This window comes from Setaria viridis, chromosome 1 (assembly GCF_005286985.2).
Source record: "Setaria viridis chromosome 1, Setaria_viridis_v4.0, whole genome shotgun sequence".
Lineage (NCBI taxonomy): Eukaryota > Viridiplantae > Streptophyta > Magnoliopsida > Poales > Poaceae > Setaria > Setaria viridis.
Genome location: NC_048263.2, coordinates 22,247,574 through 22,264,596, shown reverse-complemented (window position 1 = coordinate 22,264,596; position 17,023 = coordinate 22,247,574).

Here is a 17,023-nt window from a genome sequence, read left to right as displayed (position 1 = left end):
ATTCATGTATTAAAAACTTTATGCATCCCACTTTCACTTGAATGTGCTCAAGATTTATACAAATATGTTAGAAACTTTTATAATAATATATATAGAACTTTATACATACATTTTCAAATCTGGCATAAAAAACTTAGATGAAAACATATTTAACTTTGCACATCCCAGTTTTAACATAGTGTTCTCAAACTTAGAAGTATAAATCTAAAGAATTTGTAGGTAGAATGCAAAATTTTGTAATCACATATTCAACAACTTTTAACTAGCAATTTTGAAACATTGTACTCCTAGATCAAAAACTTCGCACTACAAATCAGAAACTTACTACACGCATATTCAAGCATTTAACTCTTAGATCCAAAACTTCATAATTCCAAACTTGGCACTCCGAATATGTGAACTTTCCACCAGCATATTATATACTTTGTACTGTCATATCCTAATTCTAAACTTTGTACTCCAAATTAGGAAACTTTGTACTAGCACATTTTAAACTTTGTAATGACATATCTAATACTTTATACTCACATAATTAATACTTTATGCTCTTAGATCTAATACTGCACGAAAAAACTTGTACATTCTCCAACTTTCAAGTGATAGATAGGAAACATTGTGTTACGAGTATAGAAACTTTTAAGATGTATATCGAAAAATCTTGGGTTGTAGGTCACAACCTTATTACTATGATATTGAAACATTGTGTCTCTAGAGTATTGACACCGGATCAATAGAATTTTCTCAAATTCCCAAAAACTTACGAAAATTCCCTACATCAATTTGAGGCATCGGTCACATGATGTATGCACAGCAAACAATAACAAGAAAAAACATTACTACGTTTGTTAGAACACAAGATTCTTAGGATTAGTTTGAGAATTAAAAACTTTTGCACTCTAAATCTAGAACTTTGTATTAGCACATTTAATCACATACCTAATAATCACATACCTAATACTTTGTAGGCTTAGGTTCAATACTTTGTAAAATTATCTGTACAACTCTAGCTTTCAACTGGTTGATGGGAAACATTACACTGCAAATACAATAAACTTTGCAATTATACAACAAAAAACTTTCTATACGGCCTTCAAATCACAACACAAAAAGCTTTGGAATTAAACAAAAACTATTGATATATATGACCTTTCAAATTACAAACCCAAAAACTTGATACACGAAATACAAGAACTTTGAGTGTTAGGATTGAGAGTATAGTGGGCTACTTCCTAAGTCACCAGTAAGGAGCACAAATCGATTCACAATTTTCAACATCTCTATCTATCTTTCAAGTTACATATCTAGACATTTGTAGTCAAAATTAAAAAACATTCAAATTATATATTCAAAACTTTGTACATATATATCTTTCAAGCCACATACTAAAAATCTTTTATACTTGAGATTGAAAACTTTCAAATTAGATACTTAGAACTAATCACATCTTTATATTTCAAGTTGAATATCAAATAAGTTTTATCTGTGATTAAAAAACTTTCAAATAATATACTGTTAACTCTTTATATCGCTATCTTTGAAGTTGTGTATCGAAACCTTTTTATCCGGAATTCAAAAACTTTTAAATTATATATTTAAAAGTTTGTACATATCTAGCTTTCAAGTCATATACTAAAATCTTTTAACTCAAAATTCAGTAACTATGTAAGTACAAATTAGAAACTTCTACTTTATAATTTTTTAAAGATCCACATCTAAAATTTTATGTCACAATCTTAATAACTTTGAAATGTAAGTCCAAAACCTTCTAAATTCAATCTGATACTTACTATAAGCTAAAAACTAATGTAATCTTGATTGATGCACGAAAGATATAGAATTGATCACTACATGTAAACTTTCAAAACATTATTTGGGACCTTTATGTATGCCTTTAGTTGAAAGATCCTCTTCAAAGGAAATTAAAGCAAAATAAACATTGGATATGATAACTTGTTTAAAAAATATGCAGTTTGTATGCTTGCCCATCAAATATTTATAAGCATTTTGGAGAGACCTACACAAATAGTAGTACCTATTACTCTAAGACGAAAAATGCTAACTCTATAGTAACAAAAGTATTTTTGTCAAATCAAAAGGTATACATTGAGATAACATGGATCATACAACAGTGAAAGTTTTGTCTATTCTAATGCCATGCGGTGGTGGAATGAGAACCAGAATTGTACAGATTTTGGTTGAGAATTGAGATAGCTAATCAATTAATCAAAGTTGCCTAACTACCAATGTGAGAAAAGACATGGCAAGCTCAAGGGAGCACTACTTTAGTTACCAAAGCAGCAAGCACCTAATGTGGTAGCCAAAGATGAAGTTTGCCATGGACATGTGAGCACGTGGCCCTTGTATTGAGGCTAATAGCAACAAAATGAAATTAGCACCATAGCAGGAGTATTCATCAATTAATCCAAACAGGCACATGTGCTGCCATACCTGAGCCAGCGCTCTCCACATTTAGCGTCGAGGACGGCGTGTGCAGGTTGCCCCGCGGTGGCCAAAGCTCGAGGCGCTACGCTTTGCTGGTTCACGGTCGGGCTCCGTAAGGAGAAAGGGGAGGCAAATCGCAGCGGGAGCGAGAGAGGCGAGCAGGACCTGCAACGCCATGACGAGAGGGGTTGGTACCGTCGCCACTACCACGCTGGCTAGGCTTCCCTCTACAAACTGGCGCCTCCAATTCCACTGTCGCCACAGGCAACCCCAAACCTATACGACCCTAATCCCACCCCTTCTTCTCCGATATGGCCGCGGCACCTCGCATGCCGCCGGTGAGCATAGGCCCTAGCGAATCCGTTTTGGAGAGGGATTGAGATCTGGGAGAGAGGATGGGGAAGACGGAGGATTGGAGCAGGCTGCGTGATGAAGGGGACGAAAGGGGAAAAGAGAACCGGAATAGAGAGGGAAGGGATAAAGTCAGGCTCGCGGTCTCGTGGAGAGATGGAGGGAGCGTCACGTGTCCATTCGCTGCAACCTGGTGGCGGCGGACGCGCGTCAACTGAGGATTTTGTATAAATTGACAATATGTTGTTGGCATCATGCAATACACTTTCATAATATATAAATATTTTTATTCTAGATAATACTTTTTTAGATATTTGCAGTATGGTATATTAAATTGAAGACTCTGTTGGTGCGCTAATGTATTTGTTATTAGAGAAATTAACAAGTGGCAGCTGTCAAGCAGAAGACTGGGAGAGAGGAACTATCAACCTAGATGACATGGCAGTCTTTGAAACCAAGAAACACTGCACGGGGAATAGCCAGAGTAGAGCGATACAACAACAAAAAAAAAGAATTCACAATCCCCAGCTTAAATTAAACCAGGTGGATGGGAGCTAGCGATGGCCATCCGTCCACGTAGCCCCTGCAGGTAGGCGGCCCGGCTCAAATGTGTCAGAGGCCAGCGTTGCAGCAGGCAGCAGCGCCCTGTGGATCGAGGTGAGGTGCGTCACCTCGCTCGACCGGTCACGTCGTCCCGCCGTTCCATCATCGTTAGGTCTCGCTCGCTCTCGCACCCCAAGCTACTAGCGGCCCCTGCTCCGGCTCCGGTCTCCTCGATCGATCTGCTCATCTGCACTCAGAGGAAAAGAGCGGACCAGCGAACACCAAGGGCCGTGCGTTACACCACAAGAAAAAAGATCACGCATGCATCGTCATCTCAGCTCGTCACGGCGACGGCGAGATCTATGTGTTGGTAACTTCTACTTTTCCTTTATAGGCCGGCCCTGCTGGCCTGCATGAGCCGGTCAGCCGTGGCGCGGCTACTGTCTCCGTAGTAGCTGGCTAGGGCTCACCGAATAATTGCGTCCATCGGGCGGAGGTTGACGCGACGCACGCACGCGTACTGCCTCGATCACCTTTCTTGATGCTTTGCTTCAATTCCTTGTTTCTTTGGCACACATGACACTGGAGCACTCGGAAGGAAAGCTGCGCAAAGTGGTTCAGCAGAGCCGTACAGTGACAGCGAGGAAGGGCAGCGCACTTGATACAGTAGCTGGAGCAGTAGGAGCACTCGGAAGGAAAGCTGCGCAAAGTGGTTCAGCAGAGCCGTACAGTGACAGCGAGGAAGGGCAGCGCACTTGATACAGTAGCATGCAAAAGTACTTCCTTCTTCGACGGCAGGGCGTAGCCAGCATTCGACCATAGGGGAGCGAGAGAAAAAAAAAAAAGGCGTAACATGTGCTTCGCACAAGGTGAGATTTGGGGAAGGAAATTTCTAAACGGCCTTAAAATACCAAGTGAAAAATAATAACATGAGAATTTAATTTTAAGCAATAGAGTATGACTCCGGTACATTATGCACAACAATGATAAAGATGAATTTGACGACACAAACAAAGTTAGAAGAAATCTACGTATCAATAATATATTTATGTTAAATCTGAGAACCAAAGGCATACCTGAGGAAAAAATTGAAGATATCAATAGATTAGGAGATTTATGGTATTCAATCTAATCACAAATCAAAACTATTATTATTGATTAACTTAATTATGTTATACTGCTCTAGCCACCACCAACCTGATCCATATCATCAGAGACTTGCAATTGGCTAGGAGGCTACCTGTTGGCGTGTTGCGCGAAGGTTAGAGCAGCAGCAGCTAGCAGCGGATGGCTGGCTTGCTACGACAGCGCACGGCAGTAGACCAGCAGAGGAAAGGAGGGCGGAGCCGCGGAGGCTGGCGCGTTCGGTTGCCTTGCTAGCTTGCCTAGCTTTGCCAGGCGAGGCGAGCAAATCCTTGCTCAGCCAGGCTAGCAAAAACCACTCTCCCGCGGCGGCAAGGCTACATAGTAGCTGGCAAAGGTTCCAAATAGCCCATAAATTGCAGAGACGCCGGGCATGGCGGCAATAGACTAAACACATGAACGATGGTAGGCAAATCATGCTATTCATGTAGTGCACGTGGCCTTGAGGGGTGTTTCGCTGATTTGCGGCGCCTCACACTTGAGCACCTTGGGTACAATCACGGGTCAGAGATCCCAATCAAGGATTGGAACCTCCCGCCGTAGTAGATCCGTGAAACGATTGTCCGGAGGGATCCTGTGAGGACATGCGCACCAGTGGTGTGCCCTAGGCTCGGTAGGCTAGCTAGGACGTCCTCTAACGTTGTCGAGATGAGAGAAGAACAACAGCTAGGGTTTGGCGGAGCTAGGGTACAGAAAAAACGAAAAAGATAAAAGAAATTGTATTGATCGATTGTGGATGATCAATCGGCCTTTGACCCTTTGTATACAAAGGGTGGCTCGGTCTTTTACCTTGTTCGGCCAATGAATAGCTATCGAACATCAAACACATCACGTGGCTCCTAGCTGGGTACGCAAGCCATCGGAGATTTCCTTATCTCGTGCATGCAAAATTAGGTACAGTAACCACCAACTAGGACTCCCTAGCAGACTCTCCAGTTCGGCGATTGAGCAGCTTCCAAATAATCTTAGGGCCGGTTTGTTTCCCTAGAATTGAAACTCATTGCATGAATCATATTCTAACAATTAGATTCTATAGGAAATGAATTCCGTAGAATTTGATTCAATTGAATTTTCTTGTGTGGTTGTACCAATAAATTTTTAAAAAAATTAAATTTCAAATGTTGTTTGGATGCATTATTAGTAATATATGAAGTTTTCACCATCCAGCTGAATACCGCTTTCTCTCACATCCTTCTAAGCTGCTTTCTCTCTCATCCGAACTCTCACCTCTCTCTCTCATCTGAACTCTCACCTCTCTCTCTTCCGAACTCTCTCTCTCTCTCATCTCCCTCTCATCCTTCCAACCAGGTGAACACTAGAGTATTTCATCCCGTCATACACCAGTAATTTGAATGTTTATCTCCAAAAAGCAGATAAGCTTCTCTCTCTACAATGCTGATATACATTCATACTTGACAATGCAATCATGGTAGACATATCTGATTACTTGCAACATGTCAAAGGAGATTACAATCATGACAAGTTGAAGCCACATATTATCTAAACTTTCATGACAGACATAGTATGAGATCAGGACAGACATATTATCTTGACAATGCAAGCAATACAGACATAGTATCTAAACTTACATATGTTGAAGTCACATATTATTACAAGGTAATGCAAGTTCAATAGACATTATCCATCACTTGATAGTATAATTTATCAATGAAATAGTTTTTTCACTTCTTGAACTGTTTTAGGAGCCACCTCTTCCTCATCTTCTCCGGAAGCGTCAACAGAGACTCATACTTGCGTGCATCACCGGTCAGGATATCAAATAGGTCCAACAAAGTGTCTTCATCCAATCCTTGTACCTCATTCAGTGTGTCTAGAATTTCTTTTGATGTTGGGCCTTTAGGGGCTTCCTCCTTGAGTGCTTCAGCGAACTTGTCCATTTTTTCAGCTATCATAGAGGTAAGAGAGTCACCTGACCGTTGCCTCTTTAAACTTCTTGAAGTTGCCGATGATGTGGGCTCTTTGTTACTAAGATCTTCCTTACTCATATCTTTTGAGCTCTCAGCTGCAGTCTTTGCCGCTTCACCAATGGCATGGTCTTTGCCAAACACCAAGCTAATTGAGTCCCAGTACAAGATAGTCTTGTGCCTGTACTCAGTAGCTTCTTTGTTTTTCTACAGAAAATAAATGTACTTGGTTAGAAAACAAGTGTAGAGCAAGTATGTACAGAACCCAAATAGAAGTACAATCATTGTAGTTTACATACAGACCAGTTTAGACACATACAGACCAGTTTACATACTGTAGTTCAAATATAGGAACTTCTGCATGGCTTCTACTACTAGAAATACACATACTAGCAGCTCTAGTCGCATTTTGCACAATGAATATCTACAAATTGAAACACATCCATGGCTCCTTTTGTAGAACTCGCAACAAAAGGTATAACTGACAAAACCATTGTATGGTGCTACACAACAATACTAAATGATGTCCATTCATGTTTTATACTTAATTTGTAATTCGTGCTACACAACAATACTAAATGATGTCCATTCATGTTTCATGCTTAATTTGCAATTCTAGCAAAGAGACAGGTGCATCTAAAGTTAAAAAATTGCAGAGTATGGATAGGCATTGTTCATGCTAGTGATCTCTAGTTTCCTCACTCAAGATTCTCAGCATTATTAAGGAGCAACACCAAATATCATAAATTTGAGCATGCATTGATGATAGAATTTATCATACATTGACCATGTCTCGCTTGGTAATCAGCAAATATTTGGTTAGCTTTAGTATCCCTAAAATTGCTCCATTCATTTGATGATTGAACATTGGTAATCATACCCACTTCACTTTGAACTTCATGAGATTCAACATATATTACTTGATCAACTTGGTGTATAAGTAAGTCATCCATATCTCTCTGTCTATCAATTACAAAGTTGTGCAATATGCAACAAGCATTAATGATCCTAATCTGCAAGAATTTAGTAGAAATGAGTTACATGCTAGGGTCATTCAGAGGTGAATTTCAAGCTAGATTACTAACTACGGAACACCTGATTTTGTAAGTCAAAATATGAGTTGCTTCTTAGTATAGCCCACTGTTGGAGGTATGCCCTAGAGGCAATCATAGAGATGATGATATTCCATTTGTATCCATGATTTGTATATTGTGTTCATTGAATATCCATTAAAGGCTACTTGAATTGATTTGCAATTATGTGAATTGTATGTGAAACTCTTTACTTGTATGGTTATTCTAAAGTTGTCCCTAGTCGGAGCTCATGTGAGGACACACATGAATATTAGACTAGCACATGTATTAGTTGATGACTATGTTTCACAAGTCATGGACATGGAGATGTTGAACTAATAATGTGGACACATGTGGAGATATGTGCTAGGACTGACCCAACACGAGAAGTAGTTCTCTCTTTAAACAACATATACGCTTTGTCCTTAGACCTGAGATTGTCGCATGTATTCAAGATGTGGATCGACCTACTTAGGGGCTATCAAACGCTACGCCGTAACAGGGTAGTTATAAAGGTAGCTTTCGGGTTTGTCAAGAAGAATGCTATGAGACATGGTCAATCAAGATGGGATTTGCCCCTCTCTGATTGAGAGTGATATCTCTGGGCCCCTCGAGTGATCGGATCCGAAAATGCATGGCCATGCTACGTACGGTTAAGAGTTAACCTACAAAGGGATTCCGAATCCCAGGATCGAGAAAGAGCGGTCGGCTTGAAGCTAGACCAAATATCGTGAGGCAAAGGGAATAGCATGTATATTATGTTGTGATGGTTCGTCTGATATGATCTTCGTGTGCGTATAGGAGTTGGCACGTCTTGCTAGAGGCCGCTACCGACTATTGGGCCGAGTACGAGTACTCGGGTCATGTCTATACGTATCCGAACCCATAGGTCACACACTTAAGGGGCTGGAAGCCCAATTCGGATCTGATCCAAGTTGGATTAGGTTTAGAAGTACTAATGGGCCTCGGACCCAGAGGCCCGTCAGGAACCTCTATAAATAGAGGGGTGGGGGCGCCCTAGGGTTGACACCTTTTGGCGAAACACACCTGCCGCGCCTCCCATGCCCTCGCCTGTTGCAACTCACGGATCTAGCAGTCCGGCTTGCGACGCTTCCTCCCTGCACGTGTGGATACCTTGGAGGTGTTGCGCCTGCAGCACTTGGACGAGCCGCCGACGAGCCACGACGAGCCGACGACGAGCCGCGGCACGGGAGGCGATCTTGCTGCGCGTGGACGAGCTACTGAGGAGCTGCTGGACGTTGACGTGATCGACTACGTACGACTACGTGATCGTCTTCACTGTATCGACGCATATCTACATCTTCCGCACCAGTAGTGCGTCGAGTGGTAATCCCGTGATCCTTATACGGCAGTTCTTCCTGGTTTTACGCGGTAGAAATTTTGATTTGCGCTAGCGTAGCCTACCTCGTATCCCTACAGTGGTATCAGAGCCGTAGCTATTTAGTTTTGGATTCGGGATGTGTGCATATGGAGATATGCTAGTTTTCAGTTTGATCTATGTCCTGGTTTCGTGCCCTTGCTGCAATGGTAGTGTAACGACATACTCCTACCGGTCGGTTTCCGCCATCGGAGTTAAGTGATACACGTAAATCCAGCTGCAATGAGCGAAGATCAATATGATTGGTCGAATCGAAATTCAGGGTCATACGCCAGGCGCATTAGATGTGCAATAGTAGATGAGATCTACTACCGGGGTCGGGATTTTTGCCGTATGCGTATGCTTCGGTAAATCAGCCGTAACTTTTCGGTATGATCTCAGATCGGGGCGAATTTTATATGAAAATTGATCTACAGAAAAAGTTACACATGAAATTCAACCGCTTTGCCGTTTTTGGCGAAATTAGATTTCCCAAATTCGGCTTGGAAGATGGAGTTTCGGGCATCCGAAGTTTGGAACGTTAGGACGCTTAACTCTGTTCTGCAGGATGTATGTATGTATCTTGTGATCAGTATGGCCCCTTGTGTATGTGATGCATGTGTGTAACTCATTCATGACCTGCGTGTCGCGCGTACGGCAACACGGCAGGAGCCATATGTGTTGTCACTTTATTGTATTTAATGGTCTGCGTACCAATCTGTGATGATCCAAGCAACTATGTAATCTTCATTACTAGCTTCTTTACTAGCTATTAGGCGTAATAGCATGTTCTAGTTCTTGGAGGACTCATCACCAGGAGGATGGCGCACATGGAACATGGAGATGGAGATCACCATGGTGAACAGGTTCTATGGAGATGGAGATCACCATATGAAAACGGGCCATACTGTGTCACAACTGTGTGAATGCTATTCTGTTTATGTTTTACTTTCTGCATGCTGTGATGTTAGAAGTAGAACGATCCCTCACAAAAGTTTAAGTTAGTATGCCCTCCCAACTAAAACTTGCACCGTCCCATGTCTTGTACAATTAGTGGTGGGTCTATGAAATTAGGGTGCCACTAGTTTTCCTTGACTAGACGGGTTTGTGTCGGACACTTACACGCATAAGGGTTGGTTTGCTTAACAAGGTTATCTTAACGGTTAAGGACCTTGGGGCATAAAGGTTGGGCGCCGAGACATAGAGATGTCACCCAACAACAGGAGTCATATGTGATATGATTAGCAAGAGTTGCTTACCGATCTACCTTGTTTGCTAGCGGTGATGCTAAAGCTCACTAGTAGACCTGTTAGTTGTGGATCCTGAATCACTAAGTTTCAATAGAGGGATATTGATTTTAGTGGGAGTAGATTCTATTAAAATAGTTTAATGTGATTTGCTCTATCATGGATACGTTTGTCTTAGTGTATTTTGCATTACTTTGTTGTAGATTAAATGGCACCTAGCAGCACTACACCGTTTGCTTTGCGTTCGGTCCTTGAGAAGGACAAGTTGAATGGAACAAATTACTCGGATTGGATCCGTAACCTGAGAATTGTTCTCAGGGCTGAGAAAAAGGAAGATGTTCTGGACAACCCACTACCAGAAGAACCTGCTGATGATGCACCCGCTGCTGCTAAGAATGCTTACAAGAAAGCATGTGATGCTAACCTCGAAGTAAGCTGTCTTATGCTTGCTTGCATGGAACCCGAACTGCAGATGCAGTTCGAAACAAACCATGAGGCTCACGATATGATCATGGCGCTTAGAGACATGTTCCAAACACAGGCCAGGACTGAAAGGTTCAATGTGTCTAAGGCCTTTGTTGAGAGCAAGCTAGCAGAAGGCGCAGCAGTAGGACCACACGTAATCAAGATGGTTGGTTACACTCAACGGTTGGAGAAAATGGGCTTCCCACTGGGCCAAGAGTTGGCCACTGATTTCATTCTTTCGTCTCTTCCGCCTAGCTATGGGAACTTCATCTCGAACTACCATATGCATGGGACGGAGAAGGGTTTGAATGAGCTGTGTGGCATGCTTTAAACAGCAGAGGCTGACATCAAGAAAAGCGCTAGTGCCAGCCATGTGATGGCTATACAGAACAAGCCTAGCTTTAAGAAGAAGGGCAATTCTTGGAAGAAGAAGGGCAAGGCTGGTACGTCCAAGCCAAACCCAGCGCCCAAGGTTAAAGCTGGACCTGGACCTGCTCCAGACAAAGAGTGCTTTTACTGTCATGAACTTGGTCACTGGAAGAGAAACTGCAAGCAGTACCTAGCTTCATTGAAGAATGGCGGAAGTAAGAGTACTTCTACCTCAGGTACGCTTGTTGTTAATGTTATAGACAACATTTTTCTCGCTGATACAATTATTAATTCTTGGGTATTTGATACCGGATCGGTTGCTCATATTTGCAATTCGATGCAGGGAATGATAAGAAGTAGAAGCGTGGAAAGAGGAGAAGTTGATTTCCGCGTGGGCAATAATGCAAGAGTTGCTGCGTTGACCGTCGGGATGATGCAACTCCACCTCCCGTCAGGATTTATTATGGAGTTGAATAATTATTATTTCGTTCCTAGTTTAAGTCGAAACATTTTGTCTCCTTCATGCTTGATGAAGGATGGTTATTCATTTGCGAGTGAAAACAATGGTTGTGTGATCTCTAAGAATGATATGTTTATGGCTTTTGCACCCATTGTGAATGGATTATTTGTTTTAAATCTTGATGGTTCACCTATCTGTAACGTAAGTGCTAAAAGGCTTCGGCCTAATGATTTGAGTCCTACCTACTTGTGGCATTGTCGTTTGGGTCATATAAGTGAAAAGCGCATGAAGAAGCTCCATTCTGATGGACTTCTAACTTCGTTTGATTTTGAATCATACGAGACATGTGAGGCTTGCTTGCTAGGCAAGATGACCAAGACGCCTTTCACAGGATTTCCTGAGAGAGCAGTAGACTTGTTGGAACTCATACATAGTGATGTATGCGGACCAATGAGCACGACGGCTAGAGGAGGATTCCAATACTTCATAACTTTCACTGATGATTTTAGTAGATATGGCTATGTCTACTTGATGAGGCACAAGTCTGAAACCTTTGAAAAGTTCAAGGAATTTCATAATGAAGTTGAAAATCAGCGTGGCAAGAAAATTAAGGCCTTACGATCTGATCGTGGAGGCGAGTATTTGAGCCGAGTTTAGCAATCATCTAAAGAGTTGCGGAATTGTTCCACAACTTACGCCGCCTGGAACACCTCAGAGAAACGGTGTGTCCGAGCGACGTAATCGAACTTTGTTAGACATGGTTCGATCAATGATGAGCCAGTCGGACCTACCGTTGTCATTTTGGGGATACGCTCTAGAAACAGCAGCTTTCACACTTAATAGGGTACCATCTAAATCCGTAGTTAAGACACCATATGAGATATGGACTGGAAAGGTTCCTAGTGTGTCTTTTCTAAAGATTTGGGGATGTGAAGTGTTTGTCAAGCGACTTCAGTCGGACAAGATCACACCCAAGTCGGATAAGTGCATTTTCGTGGGATATCCAAAGAAAACTTTGGGATATTATTTCTACAACCGATCAGAAGGCAAAGTGTTTGTCGCTCGGAACGGGGTTTTCCTAGAGAAAGAGTTTCTCAAAGGAGAAAAGAGTGGAAAGACAGTGCATCTTGAAGAAGTTCAAGATGAGCCGATCGGGCAAGAATCAATGAGTGATGCTAACATAGCAGAACAAGTTGAGATACCCATGGTAAGAGAAGCACCGCCACAACCACGAAGGTCGGCAAGGCTCCGCGAAATGCGGGAAATATTATTGTTGGACAATGATGAGCCTGCGACATATGTAGAAGCAATGATGGACCCAGACTCCAAAAAATGGAAGAGTGCCATACAATCCGAAATAGAGTCCATGGGAGACAATCAAGTTTGGACTTGGTTGACCCGCCTGATGGTGTTAAAGCCATAGAGTGCAAGTGGATCTATAAGAAGAAAAAAGGACATGGATGGAAATGTTCACATCTATAAAGCACGACTTGTCGCAAAAGGTTTTCGACAAGTTCAAGGAGTTGACTACGACGAGACCTTCTCGCCCGTAGTGATGCTTAAGTCCATTCGGATTATTCTAGCTATAGCTGCATATTTCGATTATGAGATATGGCAGATGGATGTCAAGACAGCTTTCCTGAATGGAAACCTAGCTGAGGACATGTATATGATACAGCCCGAGGGTTTTGTCGATCCGAAAAATGCTGGAAAGGTATGCAAGCTTCAGAGATCCATTTATTTATTGAAGCAAGCATCTAGGAGTTGGAACATTCGTTTTGATGAAGTGGTCAAAGGGTTTGACTTCACCAAGAACGAAGAAGAGTCTTGTGTTTACAAGAAGGTTAGTGGGAGCTCTGTAGTATTTCTAATCTTATATGTGGATGACATATTACTGATTGGAAATAACATTCCTATGCTTGAGTCCGTAAAGACTTCACTGAAAAATAGTTTTTCGATGAAGGACTTAGGGGAAGCGGCATATATTCTAGGCATTAAGATCTATAGAGATAGATCGAGAAGGCTTATAGGTTTAAGCCAAGATACTTACATTGACAAAGTGTTGAAGCGGTTCAGCATGGAAGAGGCAAAGAAAGGGTTCTTGCCTATGTCACATGGAATACATCTCAGCAAGACTCAGTGTCCTTCGACTGCTGATGAGCAGGATCGCATGAGTAGAGTGCCATATGCCTCGGCTATTGGATCTATCATGTATGCAATGATAAGTATTCGCCCAGATGTTTCATATGCGCTAAGTATGACAAGCAGACACCAGTCTGATCCAGGTGAGAGTCACTGGACAGCGGTGAAAAACATTCTTAAGTACTTGAGAAGGACTAAAGATATGTTCCTCGTCTATGGAGGTGAGGAGGAGCTCGTTGTAACAGGTTACACCGATGCTAGTTTCCAAACCGACAGAGATGATTCAAAGTCACAATCAGGATTTGTGTTCACGCTAAATTGTGGTGCTGTTAGTTGGAAGAGTTCCAAGCAGGAGACGGTGGCCGATTCTACGACAGAAGCCGAGTACATCGCGGCTTTGGAAGCCGCGAAGGAAGGTGTTTGGATAAGGAATTTCCTTATTGAGCTTGGTGTGTTCCCGAATGCGTCCAGCCCATTGAATCTCTACTGTGATAATAATGGGGCAATTGCGCAAGCAAAGGAGCCAAGGAACCACCAGAAGAACAAACACGTAATGCGGCGATTTCATCTCATTCGAGACTTCGTTAACCGGGGTGAGATCAAGATATGCAAAATACACACGGATCTGAACATTTCTGATCCGTTAACAAAACCACTCCCGCAGGCTAAGCATGATGCGCATGTAAGAGCTATGGGTATTAGGTACCTTCTAGATTGACTCTAGTGCAAGTGGGAGACTGTTGGAGGTATGCCCTAGAGGCAATCATAGAGATGATGATATTCCATTTGTATCCATGATTTGTATATTGTGTTCATTGAATATCCATTAAAGGCTACTTGAATTGATTTGCAATTATGTGAATTGTATGTGAAACTCTTTACTTGTATGGTTATTCTAAAGTTGTTCCTAGTCGGAGCTCATGTGAGGACACACATGAATATTAGACTAGCACATGTATTAGTTGATGACTATGTTTCACAAGTCATGGACATGGAGATGTTGAACTAATAATGTGGACACATGTGGAGACATGTGCTAGGACTGACCCAACACGAGAAGTAGTTCTCTCTTTAAACAACATATACGCTTTGTCCTTAGACCTGAGATTGTCGCATGTATTCAAGATGTGGATCGTCCTACTTAGGGGCTATCAAACGCTACGCCGTAACAGGGTAGTTATAAAGGTAGCTTTCGGGTTTGTCAAGAAGAATGCTATGAGACATGGTCAATCAAGATGGGATTTGCCCCTCTCTGATTGAGAGTGATATCTCTGGGCCCCTCGAGTGATCGGATCCGAAAATGCATGGCCATGCTACGTACGGTTAAGAGTTAACCTACAAAGGGATTCCGAATCCCAGGATCGAGAAAGAGCGGTCGGCTTGAAGCTAGACCAAATATCGTGAGGCAAAGGGAATAGCATGTATATTATGTTGTGATGGTTCGTCTGATATGATCTTCGTGTGCGTATAGGAGTTGGCACGTCTTGCTAGAGGCCGCTACCGACTATTGGGCCGAGTACGAGTACTCGGGTCATGTCTATACGTATCCGAACCCATAGGTCACACACTTAAGGGGCTGGAAGCCCAATTCGGATCTGATCCAAGTTGGATTAGGTTTAGAAGTACTAATGGGCCTCGGACCCAGAGGCCCGTCAGGAACCTCTATAAATAGAGGGGTGGGGGCGCCCTAGGGTTGACACCTTTTGGCGAAACACACCTGCCGCGCCTCCCATGCCCTCGCCTGTTGCAACTCACGGATCTAGCAGTCCGGCTTGCGACGCTTCCTCCCTGCACGTGTGGATACCTTGGAGGTGTTGCGCCTGCAGCACTTGGACGAGCCGCCGACGAGCCACGACGAGCCGACGACGAGCCGCGGCACGGGAGGCGATCTTGCTGCGCGTGGACGAGCTACTGAGGAGCTGCTGGACGTTGACGTGATCGACTACGTACGACTACGTGATCGTCTTCACTGTATCGACGCATATCTACATCTTCCGCACCAGTAGTGCGTCGAGTGGTAATCCCGTGATCCTTATACGGCAGTTCTTCCTGGTTTTACGCGGTAGAAATTTTGATTTGCGCTAGCGTAGCCTACCTCGTATCCCTACACCCACCTCATCTTAAATAGCCCAAATGTTCTCTCTATCACATTTCTAGCAGTTGAATGGCGCAAATTGAATAGTTCTTTGGGAGTGGATGGGTTATGCCCTTGAGCAGCCCACTCATTCAAGTGGTAGCGAGTGGATCGATATGGAGCAAGAAAGCCCGGTCCATTAGGGCGTGTTTGGTGTCCTGGAGGAGCCCAGCCTGGCTCGTACCAGCCAGCCAGGCTCCCCTGAGCCTGGTCGCGCGCATGCAACGCCGATTTGTTTGGTTGAGCGCATGGAATGAGCCAGGCTCCGCGGATACGCTGTTTGGTTGACTGAATGTACTCGAAATTTGAAATAATAGATGCAGGAATGGTGTTTGGTTAGTCGCATGCAATTGTATGGGGTTACCCCCTGCATGCAGTGGTATTCTTACCACTGCCTTGTTCAACACAAGGAGGTAACCATAAATACAAGAACAGTTGCAAACATGATCCACATTACATCAACTTGTACAGCAAAAAAGCAATGATTACAAACTGAACAACTATAATTACATCTTTAACATTCCATAATTCCATCTTAGGAGGGTCATGTGAGTCTGTTGGCTTGACGTCTTTGTTTTGAAGACTGTAGAACGCTGCAAATGCTTCATCACTTGACTTGTACTTCTTGTGGCAGGCCCCCTTGTAGCCACTGACCTGAGCATGGGCATCAACCCAATTGGAGTAAACTCCAGGTTGTCGGCCAACATGAACAACATACCAGGCCATAGATGTCTACAATTCATGAAACATTAGTAACATATATAAATATAAACATGCATTTCATATGAAGGTTACAAAGGATGACATTATAAGGTTACAAAGGTCGACAGGAAGCAAATCAGGAACTCTTTCATCAGACAGACAGAAAGGATCAAGAGACCAGACAGCAACATTACTACAACATCAAGCATACAGGCAGAGCCACAAGCAACTTATGAAACAGCCAGGAAGTAGGCACAACAACAGAAAATACCTCAACAGAAAGGATAAATAAGAACCATATGAATAGGATATCATCATTGGCATGGACATGTGCTCAGATTAACATGCATTTCATATGAAGGTTACAAAGGATGACATTATAAGGTTACAAAGGTCCACAGGAAGCATATCAGGAACTCTTTCATCAGACAGGCAGAAAAGATCAAGAGACCAGACAGATACAACTACAACATCATTGGCATACAGGAAGAGCCACAAGCAACTTATGAAACAGCCAGGAAGTAGGCACAACAACAGAAAATACCTTAACAGAAAGGATAAATAAGAACCATATGAATATGATATCATCATTGTCATGGACAGAGAGGACCAACAAGAAGCATATCAAAAGCATATCATCATTGGCATG